Here is a 9,371-nt window from a genome sequence, read left to right on the forward strand (position 1 = left end):
ACATAGCCATAAACTAAATAGCTTTGAATTTTACTACACTTTCTTGCATATTACTGAATTTTTTTTTGAGTGCTGGAGATCAAACCCAGGCCTCACACATGCACGGTTCTACCACTGAGCGATATTATTCAATTTTATCTAATCCTTTGACATCCCTCTGGGGTTGTTAGGTAAGACACCCACTCTTTAGAAGAGCAAGCTTCAAAGATGTGATTTTCTAAAATCCACTCAATCAAGACAAAATAAGGAGGTAACAGTCCCCTGACCCTACATGTGGTGAGTTTCCTACTATACCCAGCAACAATTTAAAAAATAGCTCACTTTCCTATCTGGATCCTTGGGAGAAAAACTCAGATGAAATGATCTTCAAGTAAGTGAAGATTGTGAAAGTAATCAGAGCTCACACAGAGGACCATATGACAGGCTTTTATCAGAACATCAGAGCCCTAGGAAAGCCTCATGGAGTATTTATCAAGAGGAATCAGGGTTTTGGCATCCTGAAGAAAAAAATTAATGATACACTAAGTTTATGAGAGGATTTTAGTTCCTTGATTTTATTCTTTTTCCCTTCAGAATTAAATTCTAATATTCACACTGAAGGAACACATTTGTTGCTCTGCAAAATAAAGAACCCTATCTGAAGGCATAAAAACTGTAGAGGCATACAAAATAAAAATATTATAATTCCCCCAACCTCACTGGACTTGTGCCCATAGCTAAGAAAAATAGCCAACACTTATATAGCACTTAGAATTTCCAGGCAGCAGTTTGTGTGCATATCCTAACTCATTTAATCTTCCTAAAAACCCTATGAGGAAGAAACTATTATCCTTTTGACTTTATGGATAAGAAAACTAAGGCGAAAGAGCTTGTCTGAGGTTACTGAGCCAGTAAGCGTAGAGCTGAGATTAGAGCCTGGGCAGTTGGGGACCAGTCCACGCTATTAACCACTAGATTCTTCCTGTGGAGAGAAGTTGGGACAAAAGACTTCTGTGTTTTCTCCCTTCCCTACCAACACCTCCTGATTTTTGAGCAGTGGAGCTTCCCAGAATCCACCAAACTACATTGAAGATGGGGTGGGAGCTGGTGGAACGGCTCAAGTGGTAAGAGTGCCTCCCTAGCAAGTGTGAGACCCTGAGTTCAAACCCCAGTGTCACACACACACAAAAAAAAAAGGTCGATGGGACATTAAAAGTTATGATCACAAGACCATGTCCTGACATGGGGTGCTAGTTATAATCTAATGTAGAGTGACAAAAAACAGGATGCAAAAGTTGCCTTATTGTACTGTCCTAAAACTATACATCCCAAATATTGATGACAGTTTATTTGGGGGTGGAAGAACTCTGGGTGATTTCTTTCCTTCATCCATTTATCTAGTTGCTCCAAGTTTTCTTCAATGAGGAAATTTGAATAATGAGAGCATGTAAGTTTAAATCATGTTGAAGTTGGGAGCAATTTAGGCAAAATTTGCCTGGGAGAAAAGAATATGGATTAGAAAAAAATGTCGAAGTTCAGGTTGCTGTAACTAGGGTCCATTCTGGAACTTGGCATGAGACAGGTGGACTGGCTTTGGAAGAAAGACAGTAAGAGAATATCTAAGGACTTCACACAGTCCTGATCTGCATTCTTTACCACCCTGGAACCCCTTTAATTCTGAGAGTATTCAAAATGGTTTAAACATTCAGTGGATGATACAGTTATCACAGTGGTGCAGCAAGGTGGCTTGTTAAGGGCAGTCCCACATGAGCCTGGGAAGCCCAGGCTTCTTTTGTGTTCAGAGTCAAGCATGCTGAGAGAGGATAGTATCACACAAAATGACTGGCAGCACAACTCTGACTCTCATGACGGAATCTAAGTCTTTCTTTTCATCTTTCTGCCTCATTTGGTTCTGCTCATTTGGTTGGAGCCATGGGGAAGGTAAGAGGAAGAGCACAAGACATGGACTGTGCTCTGCAACTGCCAATGAGGCTTCCTGACAGTACACAAAAAACTTCACATTAAACTTTTGGCAACTGAGGTGATTTTTTTCCCAAATAAGCTCACAGTTTGTTGCAGAGATATGCATAAGCTTGAAAGCATTGTCACTTTTTTTTCTTGGTGGTGCTAGGGATGGAACCCAATGCCTTATGCACACTAGGCAAGTGCCCTGCCCCTGAGCTATACCCCTGACCCCAGCATTATCATCTTTACAACTCAGTATCTTTAATCAATACTCAGAGCTTTTGTGTTGGAATATGCAAGGAAACACAGAATACAGTCTCTATTCTCATGGAGCCTCATAGACTGGAAGAAATAACAATGTAAGAAAATTTATAGATATTAATTTTTAAATACACAAAAGTAAGCAATCTTGCATTGCTGGTTATCTTCCAAAACAACTGCAAGCTTCTTGCTGGATGAGGATTGATTTATATGTCTTCATATACCTCTCAGTGCCTCCACAATGCCTTGAATACAGTAGTGCTCTGGTAGTTGTTTTGGACTGAAAATTGTATGTCACCCCTAATTCTATAGCCCCATTGCCTATTTAGCTATCAGGTACTTCTATTCTAAAGGACTTTCCTCTTCTGAAGATGATTCAGTAAAGACAATCTAGCTTTAGGGCTGGTAGAGTGCTTGCCTGGCATGCTTGAGGCTCTGAGTTTAAAATCCAGTACCACCAAATAAATAAATAAATACAACTTACCTTTAACCTGTCCACTAGAGGACAAAGAAGCAAAAATGGATTTTTACCATACTTTGGAAAATAAGAACTCAAACTCAAAGGTATTTGATTGAAGTTAAAAAGCTGTGCATTCACTAAGGCATGAATGGGATTAGTGTCCTTATATAAGGGGCCTGAGGAAATCCCTCAGCCCTCCTACAATGTAAAATTACAGTGAAGATGTTAAACAATGAACTAGAAAGTAAGTCCTCACAGAATCTGCCAGCACCTTGATCTTGAATTTCCCAGGTTCCAGAACTGTGAGAAATAAATTTCTATTGTGTGTAAGCTACAGTTTATGGTATTTTATTACAGCAGCCCAAATGGACCAAGATAAATTCAGTCTACACAGGATAATAATATGTTAGGCAGAATTATGACCTTGCTATTGTCTTTACTTGGAGATTAAGTATGGTTTAATGAGATGCATATGAGTCCAAGTTGATAAAAGATGGATGTGTGTTGGTTTAATTTGTGTCAACTAGGTTAAAGGATGACCAGATAAGTTGGAAAACATTATTTCTGGATGTGTCAGTGAGGCTGTTTCCAGAAGATATTAGCATTGGGAATAGGTAGATTGAGTAAAAAAAAAAAATCATTTACCAATGTGGGTGGGTATCATTCAATCCATTATTGGCCCAAATGGAACAAAAGGTAAAGGGTGAATATGCTCTCTCTGGTTGAATTGAGACATCCTCTTTTCCTGCCCTCCAAAGTTAGTGCTTCTAGTTCTTGGGGTTTCAGACTCAGACTGGGACTTAAACTATCAACTTTCCTGGTTCTCCAGCTAGCAGACATAAATCATGAGACCTCGCCATCTCCAGCAGAGGTAGAGGCAATTCCTGCACTAGACCTTCTCATATCATGTCTCATTGGTTCTATTTCACAGAAGAATTCTAATACCTCTTTAACCTACGATTTCAGGATTTTCTTTATATACATATAAAGTATACATATACATATAAAGTGCTGCTTAGCATGCACCAGGCTTTGGGATCTATTCCTAGCACTGCAAAACACAAGCAAAAATAATAACAAAAGGCCTTAAAATTCCTCAATGAAAAGGCTAGATGGACATTATTTAGGAAATACAGAAACAAATACATTGGGATTACTATGTAAATTAAAAGCACTGAGAGGCTGAGGCAGGAGGACCAAGAGTTTGAGGCCAATCTGGGCTAGACCCTATCATAAAAAAAACAAACAAATGAAACAAAAAACCAAAAACAACCAACCTCCCCCCAGATTTAAATGCATAGAAAGGAAATGGAAGATTATATACCAAACGGTTGTTGGTGGTCATTTCTAGGTAGAAGGCAGGTAAGAAGTGCACATTTGTATTATTTGAAGCCTGCACAATCAAAATGTATTCATGTTTAATTTTTGCCAATAAAGGAGTCATCTGTAAGTGAGGGCTGTGAAATGTGTTATATAACTGAGTACATACACAGTCACGACTCAACAATACAAGGGTTCTCTTACTAATGAAGAAAGAGGAAATGGGTATTAGTAAGCAACTAAGCAGTCCCTGTGCTGGGGAAGAAAAGACACATGCAGAAAAAGGAAGGCATAAAACAGCATGGTGTGGCTGCAGAACCAGGTCACATGAAGAAGCAGTGCTAAGAGAGGAAGGGAGGAAATGGATAATAAAGGGCTTTGGGCTTATCCTCAAGGCCAGCAAGTCCCTCGTAACTGTGACCAGCCTTTAGACCTAAACCTAAGAGATTCTGAGTCCACAGTAGTGGTAAGTTCTATGCAGAAAATTAAAGCAGGCTACGGGAATGGAGAATAGCTGGTGTTCTTTTAGACAGAGTTGTCAGTGAAGGCCTCTGAAGATACAACACCTGAGCAGTACCTGAAAGCGAGGGAAAGCAGCAGAAGGAACAGCAAGAGCAAAAGCCTGGAGTCTGATGAACATGGTCAATGTGGCCAAACATGTAGGGGGTGGGGGAAGGGAAAAGTTGGGAAGAGGAAAGGGGAGAGGAAGAGGGAGATGGGATGAGGTTATTAAGATAGATAGGGATCAGATCATGGTCTCTGGAGTCATACAAAGGATTCTCAATTTCATCCTGATTGTTTTGTGACACTGGAGTTTGAACTCAGGGCCTCACACTTGCTAGGCTGGTGTTCTACCATTCGAGCCATGCCCCAGCCCTCATCCTGATTATTGGAAGACTGTAGGGATGAGGGAATATAGACAGGATCTAATTACATATGAATAGATCATTCTGGTTCCAATGTAGAGAGAATGTGTGTGTGTGTGTGTGTGTGTGTGTGTGTGTGTGGGAAGGAGCACGAAAGATCATAGAAGCAGAGAAATAAGAAGTTCCTTTTGTGGAATGAAGGCTTTGCCAGGTGCAGGTGGATCACACCTGTAATTGTAGCTACTCAGGAGGCAGAGATCAGGAGGATTGTGGTTGGAAGCCAGCCAGGGCAAATAGTTCACGAGATCCAATCTCGAAAAAACCAACACAAAAACAGGCTGGTGGAGTGGCTCAAGGTGTAGGTCCTGAATTCAAACCCCAGTACTGAAAAAGAAAGAATGAAGGCTTGGATTTGGTGGTAGAGGTGAACTTGAGAGGTGGTAGGATTTGCAATCTATTCTGGAAGAACTGGCTGATCTGGAGTGAGGAAAAAAAGATGATTCCAAATTTTGGGCCTGAATAACTGAGTGAATGGTGATACCACTCACCAAGATGAGGGAAACTGGGAATGCAGCAGGTTTTCATATAAGAATAGAGACCCATTTGGGACAGGCTCGTCTTGAGACGTCTACTAGATATCTGAGGGGAGACCTTTGTTGCCTGATCCACTGTACCACCAATGTTTTCTATTCCAATAAATGGCACCACCATTCAACCAGATGTGGTGGTCACCCTCCTGTCTCCCTATTTGGTTAACACCACAGTGGTATTAGCCATCATACTCACTCACTCACAGTGGGAATTAACTTCTCTGAGACCAACTTTTTAAATCTGTAAAATAAAGATATCACTACTTACCTCCCAGGTTACTATAAAGATTAAATATAGGGGCCAGACATGGTGGTATATATCTGTAATCCCATCAACTCAGGAGGTGGAGGTAGGAAGATCACAGTACAAGGCTGGCCAAAAGCAAAAGTGTGAGAACCCTATCTAGAAGAAAAAACCCAGAACTCTAAACTAAAAGCAAAAGGATGGGGGTATGGCTCAAGTGTAGAATGGTTGCCCAGAAGGTATGAGGCCTGGTTAGAATTCCCTCTATCACAAAAAGAAAAAAAGGCAATATATATAAAGCATCTTGCAGTATTAATTTCCTCTAAATGAAAATGAGGCCCTAAAGAGAGACTCAACTGGATGTATTTAGAGAAGAATAACTTGGAGGGTGAGTAGTGAATCTGTTCAAGAAGAAAGATTAGAAGGAAAATGGAAATGTTTAAAATGAAGGAGAGAAGACTTACTGGGCATGTGAGAGAGGTCTTTAAAACTTGGAAGGGTTGTTAATGGAAGGGTAACATGCTCCAGTGGACAGACCAGGACCAGAAGATAGAAACCTCAGGGAGACAGACTTCAGTCCACTAAATGATGGTGAATTGTTAGAAACATTTTAAGTTTGTTTGAAAATGTATTTCCTAATACATTTAGCTTAGCAGACAGAAGAGAAAAACCAAAGGGCTTTTCCTACTCTCTACTCTCATTCTATACAGTAGTGCTTCACCCTGGTCACCAAAATGTGATGTGGAGATTCTACCTACACACACCAAGCAATTCTCTGCCAGATTCTCTAGCAGAGAGCAGCTGGGTATCCTCTAATTTAATTGAATTGTGACACTATCTACCTGGAGAGAGTATCAGATTTCACAGGTTGAGGGTTCAGTTCCACAAGACTGTCCTGCCATGATGTGTCAATCATCAGTGCAGGTTATGACCTGTGCTTCTGACCAACTGGCTATAAACTAGAGCTCCCACAAATCCACCTTTGGGTTTGATTAATTTGCTAGAGGGACTCAAAGAACTCAGGGAAACATTTCAGTGCACCATGTTAGCTTTCTCTTACTGTAACAAATATCCCAGACAATCAATTTTTAAAGATAAAAGGTTTATTTTGGCTCATGGTTTCAGAAGTTCCAGTCCATGATCAAGCTGGCAAGGCAGGAGTGTGTGGTTGAGTAAAGCTGCTTACCTTAGGACTAAAAGGGAAAGAGAATGTGACTGGGGTCCCACATTCCCTTTCAAGGGCACACTTCTAATGACCAGAATATCTCTCACCACGTCTCAATTGTGCCATGCTCACTTTCTTTGCCATTTAACACAATGACCTTTGGGGGACATTGAAGCACAAACTATAGCAAGTACTTATTAATTGAAAAGTCTATTACCATGGATACAGACAAACAGCCAGATGGAAGAGATGCATAGGGAAAAGTGCAATCTCTGGGTACACCAACTTCCCATGTGTTCAGCTATCTAGAAGATTCTCCAAACCCAGTCTTCTTGGGCTTTTATAGAGGCTTCATTATGTTAGCATGATTGATTACATCACTGGTCTTTGGTAATCAATTCAATCCTTTTCCTAGGCTCCCAGCTTGGAGGATGGGGCCGAAAGTCACAACCCTTTCTCTAATCATGCCTGTTTCTTTCTGGTAGCCAGCCCCATCTTGAAATTATCTAGGGGCTGTGAGCCACCAGTCATACAATTAGCACACAAAATATACTTATCACTTTGGAGAGTCTACTGGCTTAACAGTTCTGTGCCAGGAAATGGGATAAAGACCAAATACATGTAATTATAACCGATACAATTATAAACTAAAATATCACAAGGTAAACGATATTAATCAAATATTCTTTTTAGCCCATCTAATTTTCAAAAAAAGATATTAAGATTTCCATGTAAGGGTTGGCAGAATGGCTCAAGCAGTAAGAGTGCTTGCCTAGTAAGCGTGAGGTCCTGAGTTCAAACTCCAGTGCTACAAAACTAATAATGTCCATGTGATTGTTGGATCTGTCAATTTCTCTCTCCTTCCTTCCTTCGTCCCTCCCTCCCTTCTTTCTCTTTCTTTTGCGGTACTGGGGTTTGAACTCAGGGCCTTCACCTTGAGCCATTCCACCAGCCCTTTTCTTTTGGTGAAAGGTTTTTTTGAGATAGGGTCTTATGAACTATTTGTCCAGGCTGGCTTCGAACTGTGATCCTCCTGATCTCTGCCACCTGGGTAGCTAGGATTATAGGTGTGAGCCACTGGTTCCCAGCTTGTCAATATCTTTTAGTGATTCTGATCATCTTTGTATTATGCATTTGAATCTATGTTAATAGGTATATTGAGTTTAGGACTTCTGTCTTTTCCTGATGATTGATCCATTGTACCACTGGCTCATGACATTTCTTATCCTGTAAAATGCCTTTTTCTTTAACATCAATAAGTTTTCGTTTTAACATTTGCTTGATATGTCTATTTTCATCTCTTTCTAACTTTGTCATGTTTTAGTTGTGTCTTACTGCCTGTATCCTCTTCACTGTTTTTACTTCTAACACTGTTTTTGAAATTTGTGTACCTGGAATCTATATTAAGCAAAGTGTTGTGTATTGCTTCTTTCACTCAACATTGTGTGATTCATCCATCTTATTGCATACAGCTATAGTTTGTTCACTTTCATTGCTGCAATAGTGTTCTGCTGTTCTAATTAATACAACTGTTATTTACTCATTAGGAATCTTTGGTTATTATGAAAAATGCTGGTATGAATATTCATGTGTTGGAGGAGTAAGAAAAATAGGGAGAATTGAACTAATGAAAACTGAAGGAAAGCTGGGCGCTAGTGGCTCATGCCTGTAATCCTAGCTACTTGGGAGGCTGCCCCAGGCCAACCAGGAGAAACAGTCTGCGAGACCTATCTCCAAAAATAATTACAGCAAAATGGACTGGAGGTGTGGTGCAAACAGTATAGAGCCTGCTTTGCAAGCATAAAGGCCTAAGTTCAAACACTGGTGCCACAAAAACAACAAAAGAACCCCAAAACCAAAAAACAATAACAAAAACTGAAAGAGAAGAGGTAAGGTGAAAGGGACTGGAGAAAGCCTTTAAGAATAATGTAGTTTATGATGTAGTGATACCTAATACCTGACAGTGATTCATCTAGAACAGAGCTGAGAACCTAAGACCTAAGAGGCATTTAACTAACCAGACAAGGAATTGGAAAGTTCAGACACTTTATCACAGCAGAATTTCTTCCTTAAATCACTTACTCTTATTTCACAAAAACTTCTAAAAACTTTGGTTCTCTGGCAGCCTGGTCCTCAGTAAGGCAGAAGTTTCTTGTTAGAAGAGAATGCTCTTAAAGGCAAGCACACAAAGGACAGAAAAGTGTTAATTAACAGCTAGTGACAGACAATATGTACTTGCAAAAAAGAAGATAGAGGAATGCAAAACACAGAGTCTAGAGTGATTCTTTGAAGGGTCAATCTATCCAGTCACCTCCCAAAGGTGTCACTAACATTATCAGCCAGCAGAATAAAACATCACCATCATGTTCAAGTTCTAAAGCAACAACTTAATTACATGTATTTTATTATGTTTAATGTGGCCAGGGATGTTTAGCATTTGAGAAAGATTTAACTAAATGTTTAAAACAAAACAAAGTAATAAGTTAAAACATTTCAGTGCACAAAGAAGCAGCACAAAAGT

This window comes from Castor canadensis, chromosome 8 (assembly GCF_047511655.1).
Source record: "Castor canadensis chromosome 8, mCasCan1.hap1v2, whole genome shotgun sequence".
NCBI lineage: Eukaryota > Metazoa > Chordata > Mammalia > Rodentia > Castoridae > Castor > Castor canadensis.